The sequence below is a fragment of the Fistularia commersonii genome, unplaced genomic scaffold (genome assembly GCF_037954325.1).
Source record: "Fistularia commersonii isolate RoL2024-O1a breed Wild unplaced genomic scaffold, RoL_Fcom_v1.0 HiC_scaffold_79, whole genome shotgun sequence".
NCBI classification, from domain to species: domain Eukaryota; kingdom Metazoa; phylum Chordata; class Actinopteri; order Syngnathiformes; family Fistulariidae; genus Fistularia; species Fistularia commersonii.
In genome coordinates, this window is record NW_028234037.1 from 247501 (window position 1) to 257500 (window position 10000).

The window sequence follows — 10000 nt, forward strand, 5'->3', positions numbered from 1 at the left end:
TCAAGATGACTCCTACTCCATTTCTCTTCTTGTCAGCACCATAATAGTATAACTTAAAGCCTGCTCCTAAGCTTCTAGCCTTACTACCCTTCCACCTGGTCTCCTGGACACACAGTATATCCAGCTTCCTTCTCTGCATCGTGTCCATCAACTCTCTACCTTTTCCTGTCATAGTCCCAATATTCAAAGTCCCTACTCTCAGTCCCAGGCTCTTTCCTTTCCTCCTCTCTCTCTGCTTCCGAACACGCACTCCTCCTCTTCTTCTTCTTCTTGTTCTTCGACCCACAGTAGCCCGATTTCCATTAGTACCCTGTAGGTCATCAGTACCAATGGCGGTCGTTGTTAACCCGGTCCGCGACCCATCCGGTATGGTATAGTTATGGTTGACTCGCATGTTTGGTTTTGGCAAACGTTTTACGCCGGATGCCCCTCCTGACGCAACCCTCTGCATTTATCCGGGCTTGGGACCGGCACAGGGAGACACTGCTCCGTGCCCCCCCCCCCCCCCCCCAAAGGCAGGCTTGGAGAGACACGGGCCAGTGCCGCCCTGAGGCTGCATTACCCTCTCTTTCTTACATTTATTATAAAAATATGCTTATCTTCCTTTTAGCTCATCACACATGTCTTTATGATTTTCAGTCCATGCCTCAGCCGGCCTGAAGCTCCACTGATGCGCATGTGCGGATGCCTCTATCTAGCGGACATAAAATAAAGACAATCATTCAAATGTGAATGAGTCGGCGTGATGCTCCGGGATGTGTGGAGCTCAGGGAGCTCCACGAGTGAGGGAGTTAAGTTAGGGCGGGGGTGCAAGTAGGCTCTAGGATTCCCCGAGTCGGGGCGAGCGATGGGTTTAGAGGCGTATCGCATTGAAGATAATGGCCGCATATCCTTCTTGGACTTTTCTAAAGCCTTTGACTCGGTCGAACATCCATTTATCATAGCAACGCTCGAACATTTTGGATTTGGTTAAATATTCAGGAATGTGATCCGTGGGCTCTATGAGAATATTCATAGCTGTGTCACCCTGCCAAGCGGCACCACTCCGAGCTTCCATGTTGATGTGGGAATCCCCCAAGGTTGCCCCATCTCACCCTATTTATTTATAATTGCTACCGAAATGCTAGCCGTTTATGTTGAAAAGAGCAACGATATCCAAAAGTTAGACGTGCTGGGGACTGAAATTGTTATTAGCCTGCTGGCAGATGACACAACCTTAGTTTTGAAAAATGAACATCAAGTCCCAATAAGTGCCGAAAACAACCAAAACATTCTCCAAGGCTTCAGGATTGTCATTAAACTTAAAGAAATGCAAACTTCTTGCGCTGCATGACTCGCCACTAAAGGAAATCAGCGATGTTTCCATGAAATCAGAAATAAAATACTTGAGCATTTTCCTATCCAAGGACCAAACGTTAAATCAATCCAGGAACATTGAATCTAAACTGAATCAAAGTAAAGCTTAATTCTAATATATGGCTCCAGAGAGATTTATCAATATTAGGCCGGATATATTTGACTAAAATGGATGTGTTTATCCAGATGTATATACCCAGCGTATTCCAATGCTGCTCCAAATCAACTCGTAAAATCTGTTAACCAAATCAATTTCAACTTTATCTGGAGGAACAGACCACACCATCTAAGAAAAATCACATATGGTGAAAGAAACAAGTGAAGGAGGGCTGAAAGTGATAGAGTCGGACTGCTTGAATGGGACATTGAAGGTGAACTGGTTGAAATCCTGGATCAAACCTCATCGTTCTTTCTGGTATTGTACTCCAAACTACTTATTCAACAAAGTCGGCGGCCTGAGTCTTCTGCTTATCTCTGACTTGGATATCAACAAGATTCCTGTCAAATGTTCAGAGTTCCATAAACAAATATTATTATACTGGAAAATGATATACGTACACAATTTCTCACCACACAGTATAATAGTTTGGAACAATCGATATGTACTGCATGGCAACAAACCTCTGTTTTACAAGGAATGCTTTGAGAAAGGTATATGGTCGATAATTGACTTGATGGATGACACTGGCAGTCCTCTGGACAATGAGCAGTTCTGTACTACACACAGATTCAAGCCTCCCATATTAGAGTTGCTAAAGTTACGAAACGCACTGCCTCGACAATTTGTATTCCTGACCAAAAATATAATGACGCACCGAACCGTACAACCACAGTTACCCCGACTATCACTCCAGGGAATCTCAATTGTGGACAGAAAGCGCGGCAACTCCTTTATTAGGAAATGTTTCACAGGAAACTTATTCCCTGGACGTCAAAAAAAAAAAAAAAGGATATTTTAAATAAATTTGATGAGGAATCGATTGCCACGCTGCGAACCATGTATCTGACTCTACCCATACCCCCAAGGCAAAAGAGACCCACTTCAAAATTATGACTGACATCTACCCATCTAAGGAATTATCGAGGGTACGCTTTAATTTTGAAGATAATATTTGTACATTTTGTGAAGACAACATTGAAACCACTGACCATATATTTTTTCTCCTTCTCATTCCATCGTCACCAGTTTCCTTCTCAAAAGATGATATAACATTCTGTTTACTTATAAGCAACATAACAGATGAACTCTGTGTCAATGTTCTTTTAGGCCTGGCCAAGTTCTTCATTCACAAGAACAGAATGCAAAAATGCTCCCCAAATTTTAATGTCTTCATAAACGATTTTGAAATATAAAAAAAAAAAAAAAAAAATCCTTAAAACTTATGGAAAAATCCAAAAACTAAAAAATATAGTTACCCATGTCCGAGGTTCCTTTTTTTTTTGGTAAAAAAAAAAAAACAAAAAAAAAAAAACAACTTGATTACATGTTACATTCCCCTTGCAATTTTTTTTTTTTTTTTTCGTTTTAATTTCTTATTTGTCTATCTATTGATTTAATTACTTCCTTTTAATTTCTTTTTTTGTCTCGCACTGTAAATTTCTCACAAACCTGTAACACTATTAACTTCTCATTACATACAGAACAAATGTCCTGATGTCCGTTGCTTCCTCATCCCTGGTTGTTTCATTGACATTCAGTTCTACCTTGCTATGTTTATTTGTACATTTGTATATTTGGGTGTACTATTTATGTTCAATTAAAAACAGTTTGATGTCTGAGATTCCTTGTGAACCGCCAACTTAATTACATGTTATATTCCCCTCACAATTTTTTTTTTTCGTTTTTAATTTTATTTTTCTATCTATTTATTTAATTATATCCTTCTAATTTTCTTTTTTTGTCTAGCATTAAAAATTTCTCGCAAACCGTTAACACTATTAACTTCTGATTACTTACACCACGAATGCGCTTATGCCCCCCCACCCATCCCGCTTTTTCCGTACGGAGGCAGACACTGAGATCGAAAGCAAATGGGTGTCATTGAAATGCAGTAACAGGGTGATAACAGCCGTGTTCGAAGTGTGTAGGGGCTTATAGGAGAGCAGAAGCACGTCACGCAATTCACCTGAGTTCGGAGGATCGGGAGTACCAGGGCCCATAGCGGAGAAGCGGAAGAGCGGAGTTATGTGTCTCTTCTCAAAGGCGGGGAAACTGGGGGGCAGCAGGACCCCTTAGACCGGCTAATGTGAGTCTTCTCCGGACATAGATCACCCGGACTTATGACTGGAGCTCCCGGACCTCTGGGCACACACATATGTGAATGAGTGGATGAGCTAATGTTGGTTTGGTTGTGGATACGTTTCGGCCAATGCTATCAGCACAGCTATGATTATCCCCAGAACGTTGAGAACGAGCTCCCGGAACTCCAGACATGCGTATATAAAAGAGTGGAATTAAGGTGTGTGTGTGTGTGTGTGTGTGTGTGTGTGTGTGTGTGTGTGTGTGTGTGTATACGTGTGGGACAGAAGTAATGTTGGGGACAGAAATTGTTATTAGCCTGCTGGCAGATGACACAACCTTAGTTTTGAAAAATGAACATCAAGTCCCAATAAGTGCTGAAAAAAACCAAAACATTCTCCAAGGCTTCAGGATTGTCATTAAACTTAAAGAAATGCAAACTTCTTGCGCTGCATGACTCGCCACTAAAGGAAATCAGCGATGTTTCTATGAAATCAGAAATAAAATACTTGAGCATTTTCCTATCCAAGGACCAAACGTTAAATCAATCCAGGAACATTGAATCTAAACTGAATCAAAGTAAAGCTTAATTCTAATATATGGCTCCAGAGAGATTTATCAATATTAGGCCGGATATATTTGACTAAAATGGATGTGTTTATCCAGATGTATATACCCAGCGTATTCCAATGCTGCTCCAAATCAACTCGTAAAATCTGTTAACCAAATCAATTTCAACTTTATCTGGAGGAACAGACCACACCATCTAAGAAAAATCACATATGGTGAAAGAAACAAGTGAAGGAGGGCTGAAAGTGATAGAGTCGGACTGCTTGAATGGGACATTGAAGGTGAACTGGTTGAAATCCTGGATCAAACCTCATCGTTCTTTCTGGTATTGTACTCCAAACTACTTATTCAACAAAGTCGGCGGCCTGAGTCTTCTGCTTATCTCTGACTTGGATATCAACAAGATTCCTGTCAAATGTTCAGAGTTCCATAAACAAATATTATTATACTGGAAAATGATATACGTACACAATTTCTCACCACACAGTATAATAGTTTGGAACAATCGATATGTACTGCATGGCAACAAACCTCTGTTTTACAAGGAATGCTTTGAGAAAGGTATATGGTCAATAATTGACTTGATGGATGACACTGGCAGTCCTCTGGACAATGAGCAGTTCTGTACTACACACAGATTCAAGCCTCCCATATTAGAGTTGCTAAAGTTACGAAACGCACTGCCTCGACAATTTGTATTCCTGACCAAAAATATAATGACGCACCGAACCGTACAACCACAGTTACCCCGACTATCACTCCAGGGAATCTCAATTGTGGACAGAAAGCGCAGCAACTCCTTTATTAGGAAATGTTTCACAGGAAACTTATTCCCTGGACGTCAAAAAAAAAAAAAAGGATATTTTAAATAAATTTGATGAGGAATCGATTGCCACGCTGCGAACTATGTATCTGACTCTACCCATACCCCCAAGGCAAAAGAGACCCACTTCAAAATTATGACTGACATCTACCCATCTAAGGAATTATCGAGGGTACGCTTTAATTTTGAAGATAATATTTGTACATTTTGTGAAGACAACATTGAAACCACTGACCATATATTTTTTCTCCTTCTCATTCCATCGTCACCAGTTTCCTTCTCAAAAGATGATATAACATTCTGTTTACTTATAAGCAACATAACAGATGAACTCTGTGTCAATGTTCTTTTAGGCCTGGCCAAGTTCTTCATTCACAAGAACAGAATGCAAAAATGCTCCCCAAATTTTAATGTCTTCATAAACGATTTTGAAATATAAAAAAAAAAAAAAAAATCCTTAAAACTTATGGAAAAATCCGAAAACAAAAAAATATAGTTACCCATGTCCGAGGTTCCTTTTTTTTTTGGTAAAAAAAAAAAACAAAAAAAAAAAAACAACTTGATTACATGTTACATTCCCCTTGCAATTTTTTTTTTTTTTTTTCGTTTTAATTTCTTATTTGTCTATCTATTGATTTAATTACTTCCTTTTAATTTCTTTTTTTGTCTCGCACTGTAAATTTCTCACAAACCTGTAACACTATTAACTTCTCATTACATACAGAACAAATGTCCTGATGTCCGTTGCTTCCTCATCCCTGGTTGTTTCATTGACATTCAGTTCTACCTTGCTATGTTTATTTGTACATTTGTATATTTGGGTGTACTATTTATGTTCAATTAAAAACAGTTTGATGTCTGAGATTCCTTGTGAACCGCCAACTTAATTACATGTTATATTCCCCTCACAATTTTTTTTTTTCGTTTTTAATTTTATTTTTCTATCTATTTATTTAATTATATCCTTCTAATTTTCTTTTTTTGTCTAGCATTAAAAATTTCTCGCAAACCGTTAACACTATTAACTTCTGATTACTTACAGCACGATTGCGCTTATGCCCCCCCACCCATCCCGCTTTTTCCGTACGGAGGCAGACACTGAGATCGAAAGCAAATGGGTGTCATTGAAATGCAGTAACAGGGTGATAACAGCCGTGTTCGAAGTGTGTAGGGGCTTATAGGAGAGCAGAAGCACGTCACGCAATTCACCTGAGTTCGGAGGATCGGGAGTACCAGGGCCCATAGCGGAGAAGCGGAAGAGCGGAGTTATGTGTCTCTTCTCAAAGGCGGGGAAGCTGGGGGGCAGCAGGACCCCTTAGACCGGCTAAGGTGAGCCTACTCCGGACAGAGATCACCCGGAGTTATGACTGGAGCTCCCGGACCTCTGGGCACACACATATGTGAATGACTGGATGAGCTAATGTTGGTTTGGTTGTGGATACGTTTCGGCCAATGCTATCAGCACAGCGATGATGAGTTCAGGTGTGTCTGTGTGTGTGTGTGTGTGTGTGTGTGTGTGCGTGTGTTTGTGTGTGTGTGAGAGTTTGTTTTTGTGGGTTGGGGGGGGTTCCCGCGGACACGGAGTACCAGGGCCTGGAGCGGATGAGGTGAGGAGCGGAGGAGAGCAGAAGCCCGGACCGTGATTCGCTTGTGTCCAGCGGCTCGGGAGTTCCAGGGCCCGAAACGGAGGAGCGGAGGAGCGGAGGAGCGGAGGAGCGGAGGAGCGGAGGAGCGGAGGAGCGGAGGACAGCAAAACCCCTTTCTGCAATTCGCCTGAGTCCGGCGGATCGGTAGTACCTGGTTCCGCAGCGGATGAGCGGAGGAGTGGAGGAGATGTTTCTCTTCTCAGATGCGGCGAGGGGGGGGGGGGCAGGACCCCTTACCCTTATCCCCCCCGGACGTTTGAGTGGAGCTCCCGGACCTCCGGGCACGCACATGCGAATGACTGGATCACAGGGAGTGCCAGGGCCTGGAGCGGATGAGCAGAGGAGAGGCGGAGGGCAGAAGCCCGGCCCTGTTCAAGAGTTCCAGGGTCCAAAGCGGGGGAGCGAAGAAGCGGAGGAGGGGAGGAGAGCAGAAGAGCAAAAAACTGGCCCGGAATTCACCGAAGTCCCGCGGATCGGGAGTTCCAGGGCCCGGAGCGGAAGAGCGGAGGAGCGGAGGAGAGGAGGAGCGGAGCAAAGCTAAGCCCGTCTTAACAACAAGGAAATTACAGATGAGGCTATAATTTCTAATGAAAACTTTAAATTCTATAGCCACGTATACACTTCGACATTGTCAAAAAGCGATTGTGACTCCTTTCCATTAAATATTCCTCAATATATCCCAAAAATAAACAACAAACAATATATGTTTGTTTATATATGTTTATATATAAACAACAAAAAATATACAGTTTGATGTCTGAGATTCCTTGTGAATCGCCAACTTAATTACATGTCGTATTCCCCTTGCATTTTTTTTTTTTGGTTTTAATTTCATTTGTCTATCTATTTATCTAATTATTTCCTTTTAATTTCGTTTTTTGTCTAGCACTGTAAATTTCTCACAAACCTGTAACACTATTAACTTCTCATTACATACAGAACAAATGTCCTCATGTCCGTTGCTTCCTCATGCCTGGTTGTTTCATTGACATTCAGTTCTACCTTGCTATGTTTATTTGTACATTTGTATATTTGGGTGTACTATTTATGTTCAATTAAAAACAGTTTGATGTCTGAGATTCCCTGTGAACCGCCAACTTAATTACATGTTATATTCCCCTCACAATTTTTTTTTTTTCGTTTTTAATTTTATTTTTCTATCTATTTATTTAATTATATCCTTTTAATTTTCTTTTTTTGTCTAGCATTAAAAATTTCTCGCAAACCGTTAACACTATTAACTTCTGATTACTTACAGCACGAATGCGCTTATGCCCCCCCACCCCCCACCCCCCCGCTTTTTCCGTACGGTGGCAGACACTGAGATCGAAAGCAAATGGGTGTCATTGAAATGCAGTAACAGGGTGATAACAGCCGTGTTCGAAGTGTGTAGGGGCTTATAGTAGAGCAGAAGCACGTCACGCAATTCACCTGAGTTCGGAGGATCGGGAGTACCAGGGCCCATAGCGGAGAAGCGGAAGAGCGGAGTTATGTGTCTCTTCTCAAAGGCCGGGAAGCTGGGGGGCAGCAGGACCCCTTAGAGCGGCTAATGTGAGCCTTCTCCGGACATAGATCACCCGGACTTATGACTGGAGCTCCCGGACCTCTGGGCACACACATATGTGAATGAGTGGATGAGCTAATGTTGGTTTGGTTGTGGAAACGTTTCGGCCAATGCTATTAGCACAGCTATGATGAGTTCAGGTGTGTCTGTGTGTGTTTGTGTGTTTGTGTGTGTGTGTGTGTGTGTGTGTGTGCGTGTGTTTGTGTGTGTGTGAGAGTTTGTTTTTGTGGGTTGGGGGGGGTTCCCGCGGACACGGAGTACCAGGGCCTGGAGCGGATGAGGTGAGGAGCGGAGGAGAGCAGAAGCCCGGACCGTGATTCGCTTGTGTCCAGCGGTTCGGGAGTTCCAGGGCCCGAAACGGAGGAGCGGAGGAGCGGAGGACGGCAAAACCCCTTTCTGCAATTCGCCTGAGTCCGGCGGATCGGTAATACCTGGTTCCGCAGCGGAGGAGCGGAGGAGTGGAGGAGATGTTTCTCTTCTCAGAGGCGGCGAGGAGGGGGGGAGAGGGACAGGACCCCTTACCCTTACCCCCCCCGGACGTTTGAGTGGAGCTCCCGGACCTCCGGGCACGCACATGCGAATGACTGGATCACAGGGAGTGCCAGGGCCTGGAGCGGATGAGCAGAGGAGAGGCGGAGGGCAGAAGCCCGGCCCTGTTCAAGAGTTCCAGGGTCCAAAGCGGGGGAGCGAAGAAGCGGAGGAGGGGAGGAGAGCAGAAGAGCAAAAAAACTGGCCCGGAATTCACCGAAGTCCCGCGGATCGGGAGTTCCAGGGCCCGGAGCGGAAGAGCGGAGGAGAGGAGGAGCGGAGCAAAGCGGAAGCCCGTCTTAACAACAAGGAAATTACAGATGAGGCTATCATTTCCAATGAAAACTTTAAATTCTATAGCCACCTATACACTTCGACATTGTCAAAAAGCGATTGTGACTCCTTTCCATTAAATATTCCTCAATATATCCCAAAAATAAACAACAAACAATATATGTTTGTTTATATATGTTTATATATAAACAACAAAAAATATACAGTTTGATGTCTGAGATTCCTTGTGAATCGCCAACTTAATTACATGTCGTATTCCCCTTGCATTTTTTTTTTTTCGGTTTTAATTTCATTGGTCTATCTATTTATTTAATTATTTCCTTTTAATTTCTTTTTTTGTCTAGCAATGTAAATTTCTCACAAACCGTTAACACTATTAACTTCTGATTACATACAGAACGAATGTCCTTATGTCCTTTTCTTCTTCATGCCTGGTTGTTTCATTGACATTCAGTTCTACCTTGCCATGTTTATTTGTACATTTGCGTGTACTATTTATGTTCAATTAAAAAAAAAAAAAAAAAAAGAATGAGAGGCTGAGAAAATCTCCATGTCTCTCTCTCTCCCCCCTTAATGCCCCCCCGCTTTTTCCGTACGTTGGCAGACAATGAGATCAAAAGCAAATGGGTGTCATCGTAATGCAGTAACAGGGTGATAAAGGCCATGTTAGAAGTGTGTATGGGCTTATTTTACAGGCTTTCCCCTGGTACTCCATGGATTACCAGGGGCGTTTCTGCCGTGAAGCTGAAAGGAGCTGTTTCGGTGTTCCTGTTTATAAATCCACTCAGCAATGAGGTGAAAAGCACATCGGTATCGATATAATTCGGTAACAGGGCGATAACATCCATGTATTCCGCTCTGGGCCCTGGTACTCCTCGGGGGGGTGAACGCCGGGCCGAACTAGTCCTGGTACTCCATGGAGTACCAGAGGCCCGCCGCAGTGAGAGTAAATGGAGCAATTTGGGTGTTCAATTGTAAAA